At 37.2% G+C, this 6,397-nt stretch overlaps 1 non-coding gene across 1 annotated transcript; it reads left to right on the forward strand.

Moving 5' to 3' along the window:
* The first annotated feature begins 2,723 nt into the window (after nucleotides 1–2,723).
* LOC127740906 (small nucleolar RNA R71) lies at nucleotides 2,724–2,831 on the forward strand. Its single transcript, XR_008001762.1, has one exon. It is a non-coding gene; the product is annotated as a small nucleolar RNA R71 (small nucleolar RNA).
* Nucleotides 2,832–6,397: the final 3,566 nt, after the last annotated feature.

Consider the following 6,397-nt stretch of genomic DNA (forward strand, 5'->3'; position numbering starts at 1 on the left):
TAATTAAAATTCACTTTTCTGGACTTTACTATGAGTTTGTGTGTTTTTTTGTGATTTCAGGTATTTTCTGGCTGAAATTGAGGGACCTGAGCAAAAATCTGATTCAGAGGCTGAAAAAGGACTGCAGATGCTGTTGGATTATGACCTCCCTGCACTCGAAGTGGATTTTCTGGAGCTACAAAAGCCCAATTGGCGCGCTCTCAATTACGTTGGAAAGTAGATATTCTGGGCTTTTCAGCAATATATAATAGTCGATACTTTTTCCAAGAATGGATGGCTCAAACCGGCGTTCCAAATCAGCTTCAGAATTCCTGGCGCTTAACGCCGGAACTGGCACAAAAGTTGGAGTTAAACGCCCAAACTGGCACAAAAGCTGGCGTTTAACTCTAGGAAAAGTCTCTACACATGAAAGCTTCAATGCTCAGCCCAAGCACACACCAAGTGGACCCCGGAAGTGGATTTTTATGTCATTTACTCATTCATGTAAACCCTAGGTCACTAGTTCACTATAAATAGGACTTTTTGCTATTGTATCTTCATCTCATGACATATTACACGTTTCATATTGTATCTTCTATGGCATGAATCTCTAAACCCCATCGTTGGGGGTGAGGAGCTCTACTATGTCTTGATGGATTAATGCAATTACTACTGTTTTTCATTCAATCACGCTTGCTTCTATTCTAAGATACCACTTGTTCTTCAACCTGATGAATGTGATGATCCGTGACACTCATCACCATTCTCACCTATGAACGTGTGTCTGACAACCACCTCCGTTCTACCTTCGTTTGAGTGTATATCTCTAGGATTCCTTAAGCAGAATCTTCGTGGTATAAGCTAGAACCCATTGGCGGCCATTCTTGAGAATTCGGAAAGTCTAAACCTTATCTATGGTATTCCGAGTAGGATCCAAGGATTGAATGACTGTGATGAGCTTCAAACTTGTGAGTGTTGGGCATTAGTGACAGACGCAAAAGAATCACTGGATTCTATTCCGACATGATCGAGAACCGACAGATGATTAGCCGTGCGGTGATAGCGTGCGTTGAACATTTTCACTGAGAGGATGGGAGGTAACCATTGACAACGGTGAAACCCAACATACAGCTTGCCATGGAAGGAGCCTTGCGTGCATGAAGAAGAAGACAGTAGGAAAATAGAGATTCAAAAGATATAGCATCTCCAAAACCTCAACCTGTTCTCCATTACTGCAAAACAATTATTTATTTCATGTTCTTTTACTTTTTACAATTAAATCTGAGAATTATTGATATCCTGACTAAGAGTTACAAGATAACCATAGCTTGCTTCAAGCCGACAATCTCCGTGGGATCGACCCTTACTCACGTAAGGTATTACTTGAACGACCCAGTGCACTTGCTGGTTAGTTGTGCGGAATTGCAAAAGTGTGATTGTGATTTCGTGCACCACTTGTCTTACTGACTTGTCTGCCATTTGCAATGAGAATATGGCAAGATGTACCTCAATGATCCCCAGCTTCTCTATTACAGAGAGTGGCATAAGATTTATGCCTGACCCTAGGTCACACAGAGCCTTCTCAAAGGTCATGGTGCCTATGGTAGAGGGTATTAAGAATTTGCCAGGATCTTGTCTCTTTTGAGGTAAAGTTTGCTGAATCCATGTATCTAGTTCATTAATAAGCAAGGGAGGTTCACCTTCCCAAGTCTCATTACCAAACAATTTGGCATTCAGCTTCATGATGGCCCCTAGATAATGAGCAACTTGCTCTCCAGTTACATCTTCATCCTCTTCAGAGGAAGAATAGTTTTCAGAGCTCATGAATGGCAGAAGGAGGTTTAATGGAATCTTTATGGTCTTTATATGAGTCTCAGATTCCTTTAGGTCCTCAATAGGGAACTCCTTCTTGCTTGAGAGACGTCCCATTCGGTCTTCCTCATTGGGATTCACGTCCTCTCCTTCCTCCCTAGGTTCGGCCATGTTGATTATGTCAATGGCCTTGCACTCTCTTTTTGGATTTTCTTCAGTGTTGCTTGGGAGAGTACTAGGAGGAGTTTCAGTGACTTTCTTACTCAACTAGCCCACTTGTGCCTCCAAATTTCTAATGGAGGACCTTGTTTCACTCATGAAACTTAAAATGGCCTTAGACAGATCAGAGACTAAGTTTGCTAAATTAGAAGTGCTCTGCTCAGAATTCTCTGTCTGTTGCTGAGAAGATGATGGATAAGGCTTGTTGTTGCTGAGCCTATTTCTCCCACCATTATTAAAGCCTTGTTGAGGCTTTTGTTGATCCTTCCATGAGAAATTTGGATGATTTCTCCATGATGAATTATAGGTGTTTCCATAAGGTTCACCTATATAATTTACCTCTGCTATTGCAGGATTTTCAAGATCATAAGCTTCTTCTTCAGAAGAGGCCTCTTTAGTACTGTTGGATGCATTTTGCCATCCATTCAGACTTTGAGAAATCATGTTGACTTGCTGTGTCAACATTTTGTTCTGAGCCAATTGGCATTCAGAGCATCAATTTCAAGAACTCCCTTCCTTTGAGGCATCCCATTACTCATGGAATTCCTCTCAGAAGTATACATGAATTGGTTATTTGCAACCATGTCAATGAGTTCTTGAGCTTCTGCAGTCGTTTTCTTTAGGTGAATGGATCCACCTGCAGAATGGTCCAGTGACATCTTAGAGAATTTAGATAGACCATAATAGATTATATCCAAAATGGTCCACTCTGAAAGCATGTCAGAAGGACATCTTTTGGTCATCTGCTTGTATCTTTCCCAAACTTCATAGAGGGATTCACCATCTTTTTGTTTGAAGGTCTGAACATCCACTCTAAGCTTGCTCAGCTTTTGAGGAGGAAAGAACTTAGCCAAGAAGGCCGCGACTAGCTTATCCCAGGAGTCCAGGATATCTTTAGGTTGGGAATCCAACCATATTCTAGCTCTGTCTCTTACAGCAAAAGGGAAAAGCATGAGCCTGTAGACTTCAGGATCTACTCCATTAGTCTTAACAGTCTCACAGATCTGCAAGAACTCAGTTAAAAACTGGTAGGGATCTTCTGATGGAACTCCATGGACCTTGCAGTTCTGTTGCAGTAGAGCAACTAGTTGAGGTTTCAGCTTAAAATTGTTTGCTCCAATGGTAGGGATTGAGATCCTTCTTCCATTAAACTTGGAAGTAGGTGTAGTGTAATCACCAAGCATCCTTCTTGCATTATTATTTTCGGCTGCCATCTTCTCTTCTTTTTCGAAAGTTTTTGTAAGGTTGTCTCTGGATTGTTGTAGTTTAGCTTCTCTTAGTTTTCTCTTCAGAGTCCTTTCAGGTTCAGGATCTGCTTCAACAAGAATGTTCTTGTCCTTGCTCCTGCTCATATGAAAAAGAAGGGAATAGAAAATAATAATAGGGATTCTCTTTACCACAGTAGAGAGATTCCTTTATGTTAGTAGAAGAAGAAGGGAATAAAAGAAGGAAAAGGTAAGAATCCAAACACAAGGGTGAAGATAGGTTCAGATTCTTGAGATGAAGAGAAGTGTTAGTAAATAAATAAATAAATAAAATAGGATGAGAGAAGGAGAAATTCGAAAATAAATTTTGAAAAAGAGTTAGTGATTTTCGAAAATTAAGAGAAGAGATGAAATTAAAATTAAAATTTAAAACAATTAGTTAATTAAAAGAATTTTGAAAATGAGAGAGGTAATTTTTGAAAATTAGGGAGAGAAAAGTAGTTAGGTGGTTTTGAAAAAGATAAGAGACAAACAAAAAGTCAAATAGTTAGTTGAAAAAAATTTGAAAATCAATTTTGAGAAGATAAGAAGTTAGAAAAGATATTTTGAAATCAAAATTTTTTTGATAAGATATTATTTGAAAAGATATGATTAAAAAGATATAGTTGAAAAAGAATTAAATTTTAAAATTAAAATTTAATTACCTGACTAACAAGAAACTAAAAGATATGATTCTAGAATTTAAAGATTGAACCTTTCTTAACAAGAAAGTAACAAACTTCAAATTTTTTAATCAATCACATTAATTGTTAGTAAAGTTTTCAAAATTTTGAAATAAAGATAAGAAAAAGATTTTGAAAATAAATTTTTAAAAATTTCGAAAATAATAAAAAAATGAATGATGCATGCAAGAACACTATGAATGTCAAGATGAACACAAAGAACATTTTGAAGATCATGATGAACATCAAGAACATATTTTTGAAAAATTTATGCAAAGAAAATATGCAAGACACCAAACTTAGAAATCTTTCGTGTTTAGACACTATGAATGCAAAAATGCACATGAAAAACATCATACAACACAAAACAAGAAAATTTAAAGATCAAACAAGAAGACTTACCAAGAACAACTTGAAGATCATGAAGAACACTATGAATGCATGAATTTTTCGAAAAATGCAAGAACAAGATGAATATGCAATTGACACCAAACTTAAAACATGACACAAGACTCAAACAAGAAACACAAATTTTTTTTTATTTTTTTTTATTTTATATTTTTTTTGGATTTTATTTTATATTTTTCGAAAAACATATAAAAAAAAGAGAATAAGAAATTCAAAATTTTTTTAAGAAGAATTCCATGAATCTTTCAGTGTTAGCCTAAAGCTCCAATCCAAGGGTTGGACATGGCTTAATAGCCAGCCAGCTTTAGGATATAAATCAGACATACAACAGCTGATATTTCAATTAACTTGCCTCTATTCTGATGATTGGAAGCCTCAGTACAAAAGAATTAAACATGGCTTTACAGCCAGCCAGGCTTCAACATGCTTCATGAAACACTAGAATCCATTCTTAAAAATTTAGAATAATTTTTGAAAACAGATGAGAAATTTTTGAAAGAATTTTGAAAAATTCTTGAAAATAAAACAAAAAGAAAATTACCTAATCTGAGCAACAAGATGAACCGTCAGTTGTCCAAACTCGAACAATCCCCGGCAACGGCGCCAAAAACTTGGAAGGCAAAATTGTGAATTCTGATAATGGCATTCATGTTTGTTCTCTCCCTAGTAATGGCGCCAAAAACTTGGTGCATGATACCATGGTCCAAACATAACTTCACAACTTCACACAACTAACCAGCAAGTGTACTGGGTCGTCCAAGTAATAAACCTTACGTGAGTAAGGGTCGATCCCACGGAGATTGTTGGTATGAAGCAAGCTATGGTCATCTTGTAAATCTGAGTTAGGCGGATAACACATGATTATGGAGTTTTTGAATAATAATAATAAATAAACAGAAAATAAAGATAGAAATACTTATGTAAATCATTAGTGGGAATTTTAGATAGGCGTATGAAGATGATGTGTGATGAGCGGATAATTTATACGCTTTTTGGCATTGTTTTTAGGTAGTTTTTAGTAAGTTCAAGCTATTTTTAGGGATGTTTTCATTAGTTTTTATGTTAAATTCACATTTCTGGACCTTACTATGAGTTTGTGTGTTTTTCTGTGATTTCAGGTAATTTCTGGCTGAAATTGAGGGACTTGAGCAAAACTCTGAAAAAGGCTGACAAAAGGACTACTGATGCTGTTGGAATCTGACCTCCCTGCACTCAAAATGGATTTTCTGGAGCTACAGAAATCCAAATGGCACGTTCCTAACGGCGTTAGAAATTAGACATCCAGAGCTTTCCAGCAATATATAATAGTCCATACTTTATTCGGGAATTGACGACGTAAAGTGGCACTCAACGCCAAGTACATGCTGCTGTCTGGAGTTAAACGCCCGAAACACGTCATGATCCGGAGTTGAACGCCCAAAACACGTTATAACTTGGCGTTTAACTCCAAGAGAGGCCTCAGCTCGTGGATAGATCAAGCTCAGCCCAAACATACACCAAGTGGGCCCCGGAAGTGGATTTATGCATCAATTACTTACTCATGTAAACCCTAGTAGCTAGTTTAGTATAAATAAGACTTTTTACTAGTGTATTAGTCATCTTTTGACCATTCGGTCTTTTGATCACCTTCATGGGGGCTGGCCATTTGGCCATGCCTGAACCTTTCACTTATGTATTTTCCACGGTGGAGTTTCTGCACACCATAGATTAAGGGTGTGGAGCTCTGCTGTACCTCAAGTTTCAATACAATTACTATTACTTTCTATTCAATTCTCTTTTATTCTTATTCCAAGATATACGTTGCACTTCAACTTGATGAATGAGATGATCCGTGACACTCATCATCATTCTCACCTATGAACGCGTGTGATTGACAACCACTTCCGTTCTACTCTAGGCTGGGCATATATCTCTTAGATTCCCCAACAGAATCTTCATGGTATAAGCTAGATAGATGGTGGCATTCATGAGGATCCAGAAAGTCTAAACCTTGTCTATGGTATTCCGAGTAGGATTCTGGGATTGAATGACTGTGACGAGCTTCAAACTCCT

The sequence above is a fragment of the Arachis duranensis genome, chromosome 7, assembly GCF_000817695.3.
Source record: "Arachis duranensis cultivar V14167 chromosome 7, aradu.V14167.gnm2.J7QH, whole genome shotgun sequence".
Lineage (NCBI taxonomy): Eukaryota > Viridiplantae > Streptophyta > Magnoliopsida > Fabales > Fabaceae > Arachis > Arachis duranensis.